The sequence below is a fragment of the Triturus cristatus genome, chromosome 5_2 (genome assembly GCF_964204655.1).
Source record: "Triturus cristatus chromosome 5_2, aTriCri1.1, whole genome shotgun sequence".
In the NCBI taxonomy this organism is placed as follows: domain Eukaryota; kingdom Metazoa; phylum Chordata; class Amphibia; order Caudata; family Salamandridae; genus Triturus; species Triturus cristatus.
The window spans coordinates 517,936,476-517,948,424 of NC_140588.1; the positions used below are offsets into that span (position 1 = coordinate 517,936,476).

General features: G+C 41.4%; 1 protein-coding gene across 1 annotated transcript in view; it reads right to left on the minus strand.

The window, feature by feature from the left end:
- Nucleotides 1-11,949, minus strand: part of STAC (SH3 and cysteine rich domain) — a 943,669-nt gene that overhangs the window by 362,345 nt on the left and 569,375 nt on the right. The window lies entirely within an intron of this gene.

Sequence of the window (11,949 nt, forward strand, 5' to 3'; positions counted from 1 at the left end):
ATCTATTTGTGGTGGTGTCGGCGAGCAGTATGGCATTTGTTGTACACACTCAGGCAGCAAATTATGTCCACACACTCAACAACTGAACTCATACCAATGTGTTTGTATAAAATTTTTATTAAGTTAGTTTATTTCTTACAACCAAACCAAGCCTGGTGCAGGTAAATGAAATGAATGCTTTGCAAAATCTTATGCAATGTTTTACAATTGAATGCAGGTTCAGAGGCAGTTGAATGAATTACAGGTAAGTCACTGTTTCGAAATTACTTTTCAGATTACTTTTGCTAATCAGTGTGATATGCCTAGATATCACACTGAGACAAAGTAAGTAATTTACTTTTAGTACATAGACAGTTTTTGAATATTCCATACAAACCAACTCCACCCTTAAAACAATTTTCATGGAGAAACAGTCAATGTATTCCTATGGAGAAAAATATTACCAGTTTGCAGGTAAGTACAAGTTTGTGGGAGTTAGTATTCTGGGGGTTAGAACCAGGGTTCCCCCAGGGTCAGGGATGCACTATCAATGCACCCTCAGCGGCACTAGGGTGGACGAGAGCAGAGTGCTGAGGCCCAATGTTATCCAATGGAGGATAGGGGGCCTCCGGTTGGTGGCTGCTCACGAGCAGGCCACAAGGTTGTGGGAGCAAAGCTCCTGGTGTTAGGCTCAGGGCAAGGGGGATCCGAGTTAGCACCCAAAGTTACACAGACAGCTACACAGGGGCGGCTGGGTGCAGGGTGCTGGTTTGGCGTCAGGTGCCCTGTTGTTTTCAAGGAGGATTTTCCTGTTGCAACAAAGACTGCAGGCTCAGGGACGAAGATCTTCTGGACGTAACCACCAGTTGGAAAGGTAATTTGGGATGCCTGGGGATGCTGAGACACTGTCAGTTGGGCCACCCAAGGCCATGGGACTTTGGGTGCAGGGGTGTCTTTAGGCGTTGGTTTTCTTACCAGCTCCAGTTGCGGTTGTGGGGGTCCTCCAGAAAGAGACTGCAGACGTCATTTAGAAGGTCGAGGCAGATCAGAGATCACAAGATCTCAGGTCAGGATCGCCTGGGGAGACCTCCTTGTGGTGTTGGGCCACTCAAACTCGGGCCGTAGGTGTCGGGTGGAGAGTGGTGCAGACTCACGGTTTTGGCTGGGGCCAGAGTCTGGTGGTGAGCAAATCCTGTGCTCACTGGAGACAAAGTCTTTGGTTTGGAAGACAGGGCAGGTTCTCCGGGATCTCGAAGTTGCTGGATGCAGGACACACCGGGATTTCGCTCGAGCACGTTGGAGGTGGGGACAGGCCAGTAGGGCTGGGCCAAAGTCAGTGGGCGTACTCCACATCTTAGTTCAACACAGGTTGTTTGGTCCTTCTTCTTCTCTTCTTCTTGATGATTCTTGTCTGAGGATACTAGATTTAGGGGTGTTACAGGTAAGTAAAGGTTGGGACCAATGGGTCCCTTCCTGGGGTGGGTACACTCCCTATTATGCCACCCTACAGTGGCAGAGGGCATATGCCTCACTCTGGTTGGCTGGGTCCCCCATCTGCAAGATGGCGGGGACTGAGAGTTGTGCTTCACCTCGCCTCCCCCACCTGAGGGGTGGGGTTGGCAAAGGGGGGCACACTGCCCTTCCTCACTTGGTTTTTCCGCTGATTCTCCTGCCGAAAGTGGGGGTCAGAACTGTTGGGAGCCAGTTGCTGGAAACAGCAAAGGGCTGGGGTAGCTCACAAAGGCGGCAAACCTTTGAAGCTTCCCCTTTGTGGACCCAGCCCATCCTGGGGGAGGAGGCTTGGCACCTCAACCCACGATGTGCATTGTTTCAGACCCCCGAGAGCAGCAGGCCCTTGACCCAGGGGTCCAGAAACATGTCTGGTGGTGGCAGCGGGCGAACAGCCACTCAGCCTGGACACTAGTGTTAGGCCGTTATTCAGGGGGCATCTCTAAGATGCCCTCAGAGTGCATTTTTCATTAAATCCCACACTGGCATCAGTGTGGGTTTAATGTGATGAGAAGAGTGATACTAAACTTCCCAGTGTTCAGTAAAGCTATTATGATGCTGTGGAGTTCGTAATGACAAACTCCCAGCACTCATACTCTTAATGGCATTACTGAACTTACAATGTCTAAGAATTGGCTAAGACACTGTAGGGGTACAGAGCTCATGCACCTTTACCCTCAACACTGGTATAGTGCACCTAGCTAGAGGGGTGGCTGACCTATGCCAGGGCAGTGGGTTGTAGGCATGGCACACAGGGATGTGTGCCATGTTGACTCTTCACTTTGTTCTGCACCAAAACACGCAGCCTGCAACGGCATTGTGTGTGTGTAAAGGTACAGGGCCTCTAAGATTGGCACAATAAGTGCTGCAACCCTTAGAGGCCTTACCTGGCCGCAGTGAAATTGGTACCTGTGGTGCCATTTACAAGGGGCTGACCTGTGGCCAAAGAGTGCCATTTGGGTTTTGTTTTTAATGCAGTTTAGGGAAAGAACATAGGTCCTGTGTACCTGGTTGGCAGGAACCCAGGGCACACTCAGTCAAAGTACATCAGTAGTTTAGCAAAATGTGGGGGTAACCATGCAAAAAGAGGGCCCTTTCTTAAACCGAGGAGCTCCATGGCCATATAAAGGTACGTGGCCAAAAGTTGTATTCATTTATAAGCTTATGGAACTCCAAGGTGACTTGCAATATCCATATGATGTATGGCAGGGGGTACTTGTGCCCTTAAAATAAGTGTGCACCATCACCTTTCCCATGAACCACTTAAATCCTTGGCGCGTAGCTCTTTCAAATGAAAGGGGGGGAATGTTTACAGAATGAATAGTGCAACATTAAACACATCAAAACCTGTGTTAGCTAGTAGATGAAAAAATATATTAGAAGCAGTTGAATAGAAGTAACTTTTTAAAAAGTCAGCAGAAACATACAGAAAGATTCTAACTTTTCTATAATTTCCCAAGTAGTGCAAATTAAACATGTTGCCATATTATGTACTTTCAGCTTGGTACTGTAGAGTTAAAAACCAGAGAAGAAAGAAAAGTAAGCTTTTGTTTGTGTTTCTTTTAACAGTAAACTGACCCGCCTTTCCCTTGGCTGCTCACTCTGGCAGAAGGCATTGTGTCGCCAGAACTCAACTATAATAAACTACTATAATTGAGTTCTGATGTAATTTCTTAACCCCTTCCCTGCTCATGACGGAACCACTCCGTCATGAGCCACGGTTGCGCTGTGCTCATGACGGAGTGGTTCCGTCATGCTGCGGCCGTTGGCCGCCGCTCCGCCCACGCGTCGCTAATTCCCCGCCTGTGCGGGCGATTAGCGGAGTGGGCAGAGACGTGACGGAACCACTCCGTCATGAGCACAGCTCAACCGTGGCTCGTGACGGAGTGGTTCCGTCACGAGCACAGCGCCACCGCGCTGCCCCCAAACCCCCCCAGCGCCGCGGCGGAATTCCTGCCGCGGCGAAGGGGTTAATAATCGGCCATTGTGTGCATCACAAGTCACAGATTATAAAGAAATTAGAGAAGCATTTTTATACTGGGATTGCAGAACCTATGCATTAAAGATGCATTACATGTATTTCATACAGCCTATTCAAATAATTACATTTATCCATTCAGAGCAATAATATAGGTGTCTATGAAAATATGTTCGTGCTAAAGGCATATACTTTGGAGCTTCTTGCCCAATAAGAAACTACAAAGATGGCATGAGAAGGTGTTTCCTCATTAGGTCTCTTTTGGAAAAGAAAATATATTTTTCCCAATGGAAACAAGGGACAAAACACATAAAAACTGGAGCTCCAGGCTCTGCTATAATAATGATAATAATAATATTAATAATAATAATAATAATAATAATAATGGTAATGATAACAATAATAATAATGTAGGAAATTGGATTTATTATTGAGGGGGTACAGACCCTTCTCAAGCAACTACGACAATCCATGTCAGGGTAACCCACAAAAGTCACTAGATTAACGTGTGCTTACCCCTCTGGTAGCTTGGCACAAAAGCAGACATGATGGGTTCACTGACAGAATATCGACACCTAAATATCCCCATACCACAATATTGAGTTTTAAATATCAATGCTAAAAATATTGACAGCCTATATTTATAATGGTAAGTACAAAAAGATCAGAAATAAATATTGATGTCAAATATATAAAATAAAAACAAATAATAAATATTAAATATATTAAATAATAAAAGTAATTTAATACAAATTAATTATAATTAATATACATTTTAACAAATAAACTTAATTTAAAAAAAGTTAAAACACATATTTAATAATTAATATGTATATATATATATATTCTTTTCTTTAAAACAATTAATAAACTATTAATTGTAATTTATTTTATAATTTTACAATTATATGAAAATTCAACAAATATCTATATATATATATATCTATAAACAAGTAAGGATGGGTTTTGCTGGGACCAGTCCCGAGTCAGGTGGTGCGCCAGCCGGCAAAACCCTAAGCCGGCAATGAATAATCCAAAATTCGTCAAAGGTAAACGACGCACTCTCAGAGGTCAGGTTTTACTTCACCAAAGTTTTATTCTCGTTAAACCGCGGTTTAACAAGAATAAAACTTTGGTGAAGTAAAACCTGATCTCTGAGAGTGCGTCGTTTACCTTTGACGAATTTTGGAATATATATATATCTATATATATCTATATATTCCAAAACCATGTATTGCTAAACGCCGCACACCTGCCAATTCGTGCCGGTGCTTGCCGTGGTAGTGAAGAGCCACAAATCCAAGAACAATTCAAACCCCAGATGAAGTGAGGGCTTTATTAGCTTACAAACAACGTGTTTCAGCAGTGAAGGCCTTTGTCAAGTTACCCGAGTGTAAGTAGAATGACATTTTAAATACGGCAGCGTCATACTAGACATAGAAGAGTCACTTCATCGTACACGAGTTAATGCATACAGTTTTAAACCCAAATTTCAAAATAAAAGTAATAGTAAACATTCTTAATCATAAAACTGACATGTTGATATGCTGCTCAACATGAATTTTAAATACAAGAATTAAAAAATGTGTGAGCAATACTACGCTTGAGATGCGTGACGATGATTCACAGTGCAGCATATTGTCAATGTTGAAACTCTTGTGTACTCTCAATACGAGAAGGATCATTCAATGTACAATGTATAACAATCACCGAGACATGCTATTCCATAATAATCAATAGACTGAGCATGAAAATACACAATGAATTAAGCAAAAGAATAAACATAAAAAACATGTTTCCGCATTTCAACAGATGCAGTGAAATCAATGTATTTGTCACAGTGAAAATTCACATAATTCATCCAATTCGAAAATTGCATTTGTATTGGTTGCATAAAGGATAAATTAAAATATAACCTGCATCAGTATTATGCTATGGACTATTGCATCATTCTCTGAACCAATCTTAAATCATGGGTATGCCCGCCAAGTGGCAATTCATATCACAGTGATGAGCACATAAGTACCACTGCGCAGTTGGAATAGTGCTAATAAGTCCACTACGTCATATACGATGCAAAAAAAACCTCTATTTCATATACAATGTAAAAAGATAACTCAAGAATAACTGTCTCCACATATCATATATGTATGTAATATACTCAGGTTAAAAACTATACTTTCTACAAGTCGCAAAAAGTGTGAATGAGTGAATCAGTGACAAAAATAATAAGGTGATGAAGTGACTACTCAGGCACCTTGACGAGTTAGAACCCTGTAGGAATAGTGTAAAACATTATAATACTAGATCCAATATATGCAGCACCCGAAAAGAACCAAGTGGTAACCACCAAATGTCAAGCAAATGCCAGACTCAACAGCACCATAACCTTTGTATTTCACGGTAATGGACCAGAATTTCTCACGTAAGAGAAACGTAATTCCAGACAAGTGTCCGGTGAAGGTTTGTGCCCAAAGTCAAGTAAAAAACCACTGTGATTGTGCGACCAATATAAAATTGTACTGTCAGACAGGAGAAAAAGAATCCCCTAACACAAAATAAAAAGGAGACTAAGAGAGAAACAAAAACAAAAATAACAATAAGGGAAAATGTAGCTTATAAAAATGGACCATAGTCCGTAAATAGATATAGCAGGGTCATGGAAAAAGACAGTCAAGGAGGGCAGTGTATTTAAAGGCCAATATGGGTATTCAATTCTTCTTCCCTATTGAAGCCAAAAGGCATCCTGGTGTTTAAATCAATGATATATCTTGATTCAAGAACTCACAGTTGCTTTTCCCTGTCCCCACCACATATGTGTTTGAATATTCTGTCAATACCACAGAAATTAAGCAATTTATTGTCACTGTTGTGTGGGTTGTAGAAGTGTTGTGTGACCGGATAGGTAAAATCCACGTTAGTTATGGCCCTTCGATGTTCCAGCATACGTCTCTTGAGCTGATGTTTTGTGCTCCCTATGTAGCGCATGGAGTAATATGGCTTGAGGTCTGTGGTTTGTGCATTGTTTTGCAGATTATTATTGGGTGTTTTAATTCCTTACCCTTTGCTAGGATGTTTATATAGTACCTATTTTGTCTATTAAGAATATCTACAGTAAATGGAACACAGAGTTCTTGAGTGGTGGCTAGAAATGTAGGGCATAATCTACAAATGTAAATTAAACTTTTGAGTACTACATCCGTTTTTCACAAACTCTGAGAGTACACTTACTACAAAAGGCAGTACGTTACATGTCTCCACCCTCTGAGTATTGCAATTGACTTACTATTCTGTGAGTAGGTGATGTCCCCTCCTAAACCCCTCCCTGACCCTTCTGAAATTCTTCTTACTCTTTACCAATCCCATCCCTTTTTGTGGTGCATCTGCCCCTTCTTTAAGCCATTCTCCTGTGTCCCTCGCACATCTAATACTAAATCTGTATTTATATCTGTGAAAACACTGCTGTCATGCGGAGAACTCAGCACACATAAATATAGGTAATATGGAGGCCTAAAACTCTGCACATTGTTTGTGAATTCCAATTTGTAGCATGCTTTGTGGTACTACAAAATGTACCACAGAGTTCAGTGTGTGAATCATGCCTCTCGTCACTGGGCTGTTATATTCAGCAGTGTTATTTCCACTCTGTGATTTAACTGATTGTGATGTATTGGTAGAGGAGCTGGTAGCTGATTGGGACCTAGACATGGTATGAATTTTGTGTGCCCTCAGTCCTTAAGAATGTTCTTGCCTTTCCTGGTTACAAATACCTAAGTACGATACACTGCACATAGTTCAGTTTGAAACTTCCATTTCTCTATGGGAGTTTGTGAAGTGGGTGGAAACCGCCCGCAGCACAAGCTCCCATTGAGAAATGGAAGTTTGTGAACTTCCCCACATGGTGCTGGAGGGCATCATAGGTGGCCCCCAAGCCTGGAAGCGGAGGCCACGGAGGGAAGAGGGCCATGCTAGGGGCACCCAATGTTGCTTTCTGACAGCCTTTCCATGTCGGAAAGACCGACATGAAATTACTGTTGGAAACTGACATCATAATCCCGATGGTGGAAACGCTGTCCTTAAGGTATTATGGTGAGTTTCCAACCGACGGAGTCCGTCGGAAAGCGTTAGTCGGTCCCTCCGACTGCTGCCTCCGACCGCATGCATTGTAATGCATTGGACTGACTGCAGCAGTAGATGTCGGTCGGATCGCAACCAAAGAGCCACCTGTTGTGCTCCGACCTGCATCGTAATTAGGCCCATAATGTACATACAATTCAATATCATGAAAGAATTAAAAGTTTTGAAAAATCATAACGCACATTAGAAGATTAGTAGTTACAAAACTTACAAAATGTTTAAGATATCAGGTAAACATTTTTTTAAAGAACTGCAATCTTTAATAGGCTCATACCATATACAAATCACATGAATTAGGGCTTTAATTCAATTTCAACATAAGGTGAAAGTGCATTGATTTAATGGGACATGATTCCAACAACATGAATTCACTCACTTTCAAATTATGACCCTTTCCTTTCTCACAAATTAGCATTGTAGTACTCTTTCTCTGTGCTTTTTCAAGCGTTTGTGAATTGGCCCCAAAACATCTAGCATCAGTGTTAAATGGTAATATTCAAGGCTATATACATATACAGGTAGTACAAATAGTGCCCACTTTCCACTTTTGCTAACAGGGAGTTTGTCATTTTGGAGAGGATTCGCAAAGGCATGTAACAGTACATAAAAGAGTACTCATGTTGTATTACTGACTGAACTCATAAATCATTCTGTGACTCTGACCCCGTGTCAGGGACCAAGGTTGGAGTGATGCTGAGGCCAGTAAGAATTAGTAGCTAATTATGCTAGTGGGTGATGAAATATGATATGGAAAAACCCTGTTTTGTTGGGTTTTACTGTTATTTACGTTCACAGTCAAATGTTATTTTCTGCAAATAATCCTCCAAAACAGAATTATTTGCAGCCTAATGGAGTCTGATCTAGAGGGGCTAGATCATCTTCATACCTCAGAATAGAACAATTCTGGGAGGCAAAGGCATCCCTCGAAGAGGACTATCTGGAAAACCGTGTAGATACACCTCAAATAAAAACTGTAGTACACCTTTAATGGAAGCCATTTTTAGTGGGTATGTTTGTGTTTACACACTATTAGGAGGAGGGGTGTAATACTTTGAAGAAAATAAACTCAACTTCATTTTTTTCAGAGTGTAGAGCGATAAACTGTTTCTAGCAATGTGGCGAATTCAATTAGGATCCTGAATATGTGTTGTCTCTTTTATAGTCCTTATTTCTAGCATTAACATCTTATCACCCCAGATTGTTTCTTCCGAAGGTCTCGTTGTTCAGTGGATGACTTTTGGTTCTTATACTCATTTTTATGTGTTGTAATATTCGCTTGTAAAATAGCTTAACATAAAAATGCAAAATAATTTCATCTTGATCGAGGGCCACTGGGCTGAAGGTATGCATGTTTCGATTTGAACTTTGTTTGAAACTTTGAAGCTAAAGCGTGACGAGGTCAACAGGCGACCTGTTTGTGCCTATTGGAAGTGTTCTTAGTAGAGACAAGATATCTTGAGATACTGTATCTGTTGTAAGGAGTTCACTAAGATCAACAGTGTCATCCCACACCAATAGTGATAATGACAGCAATGTTTTATGTTTTGGGATTGACCTGCAGAGTTGCTTAGATGGTTCTTTAGGTGAAAAAATTACACGTTTTATAACAGATCACCCTTATTGTGAGATATGTGCTCTGTTTAGGAATTATGTGTCTGACTGTATTTTTATTCTCTGTTCCCACTCAACTTTCTCATTCTCTCTTTCTGTTTTTGCAAAGGTGTGTTCTCTATGAACTTTGTCTCCTTTTGTTCTATAAAAAGTGTTCCACTATCTTCAATAAATTAACACTTGCCTGGGTCCTATAATGACTATTATGTTCTCTGAATATTTTGTGAATATAAGTATCACCAATACTAGGGTGAATAGGTATTCTGCTTACCTTTCATCCCAGAAGCCATCCGATCTCTGCTCAGTTTTTCAGACAAAAGGTGTTTTGCATCAGCACGTTGTTGTCAGAGGCTATTCTCTGTGCGTGTCTGGTGGTGAGACCCGGCTTTGCCCTACAGTTTGATGTCATCATTACTTGTGCTTTAGTTTATGGGAGGCTACACTTTGGTACCGTTGGTAATCAGTGTTCAAGTAAGTTTATTTTTATGAGGTGGGTACACTGGAACATTGGTAAGAACCACATTGGATTTCTTTCCATCCTCACGAACTCTCCTCGATATTCACAAAGAGTAGGATTTGGGCAGGATGCATTTTCTAAAGCAAGGGCATGATCTGTGGGTATATTTCAGAAAGCAATGTAAAAAGCATCCTATTTTAAGGTTTGACTGTCATTCTCAAAAGACAGGCTCGTATGATACTAGTCGTAGCAGATGTTTATTTAAAGACTTCTTTTAAGAACATTTTCTAAAAACAGATTGCCAGATGTTCTCTCCATTGCTAAATTAAGTATCTGCAATCATGGGTTATGGGCACCCCGAGGCTATGAAGGTTATCTAAAATCAGCCTAGGTCTTGAGGGACACACACATTTACTGTATCACAATTTGTCCAGAAACCTTCATTCCTGCAGAGGACGTTTGATAGCACTGCACATTATTCAGTGATTATTCGTGATAAAACAGTGCGGACAGTCTAGGTACTATATTGATTCTTCAAAAACAAACATCATTAAAAGGAGAAAAACTAAACAAGTTAAATATATCTAGAGTCATATGTGGCGGCAGGATACTGAGCGAAGGGTGAGCCATAATGAAGAACTGGAGGTGGATGCAAAAATCATCACGAGCTCTGGAAGATCTACCGCTTTAGACAATGAGCAAAGCTTTCCAGCCCTGGGCACGCCTAAAAGTAGCAAGTTTTGCCTTTGATAATGTTGGGTTCGCTGATCAGTGGCGGCTCCTCCACGTCGCCCCACTGAACAAAAGGAAAAATAAAATGGTAATAACTATTGTTATTATCATTTTATTTTTCCTAAATACTTCCGTGGTTCTCGGGTGGGGCAGGGCTGGCGGAGTAGGGAGAGGAGTGATTTTCACTTATGAAGAGCGCCACCCCAAGCAATCCTGCGCACTTGGCATGTCTCCCACCAGACTGCATTACACAGCATGGTGAGGAACATGCAAACCCTCCCAGTCCCCCATCTGATCGCCGATCCACGGTGCTCAGACCAATCACAATGCTGCATTGGGAGGGTGCTTCCTGCTGCTGGCTGGGCATGCAGGAACATGTCGGAGGGACAGAGGATGAAGGAGAGGCAGCGGCCATTTCAGGTAAGTGTTTTCTTGTTGGGTTTATTGTGTTTTTTTGTCTCCCCTCACCCCCTACCCCGCCACCCATGTCCTGCTGATGATTCTGTTTCCTCTGCGGATCCATTATCTGTGACAAAGCCTGCTGCTAGCCTGCAGCCTGCTCTTTTTCACACTGTCACAGTGCCATGAAATGACACTGGGCACAGGACGTGGATAGCGGGTCCTGTGGGAAGGGGCACTGGACACAATCATACCCAGCAATTACAGCTCATTGGGTGAAGTGCATGCACACTGAATTAGGGCTTCTACTGGCAGCAGTGACAGCCATGAATGGCAACAACTATTATTTTTGGATGTGGATCATAATATAACCTCATTTCAGCAGCAGTTTTAAAAGCCATATTTTACAAGATAAATCTGATACCCATACATTATTTATTTATTGAATTACAGAATTCAAACAGTGAGAAGCCCAGACATTCGTCTGATACACTACAATTTACAAGTACAACCATACTGCACCTGCAAACACCACATATGCATGATTCAACTAAACATTTACCAAGTGAACAGACCATAAAACAAGGCATATTGATATAGAGAAACTACAATAATACATATTGAAACCAACCACCCAACTCTATTTGCTGATATGTCTGTGTAATTAGTCAGTGTCTTGTGAGTGTGTGTTTATTAGTTAAGGGTACAACTGGTGCAGAATAAATCATTTTTAATTTTCAGTCATTCTTTACAGCACATAGCAAAATGCATGATTCAGGATCAGCTAGCCCATTTGAACTGTGTTAAGGGTTGATTGAGTACCTTTGAGCCTTTCTTTTTTCGTTTTATTTCTTCTCGTGTTGTAACTTTAACGTCTATTGAATCCATTGTTTTCTGTCATTTTGCCATCACACTTTAACAGCATGTGCTCCCACATCTCAACCCAGTAATACTCAGTCTATCAATCTCAAAATGATAACAGGCTGAATGTCTCTGATGAGATTCAAACCTCTGACCCACAGGCTACACCAGCAGAATGCTTAAAATCAACATCAACACTTCCCTATATACACATTGTTACTTCAGTGTATTGTACTGCCATTTGCGTAGTGCATTATTCAGACCCCCAGGATAGTGCGCCATAGAT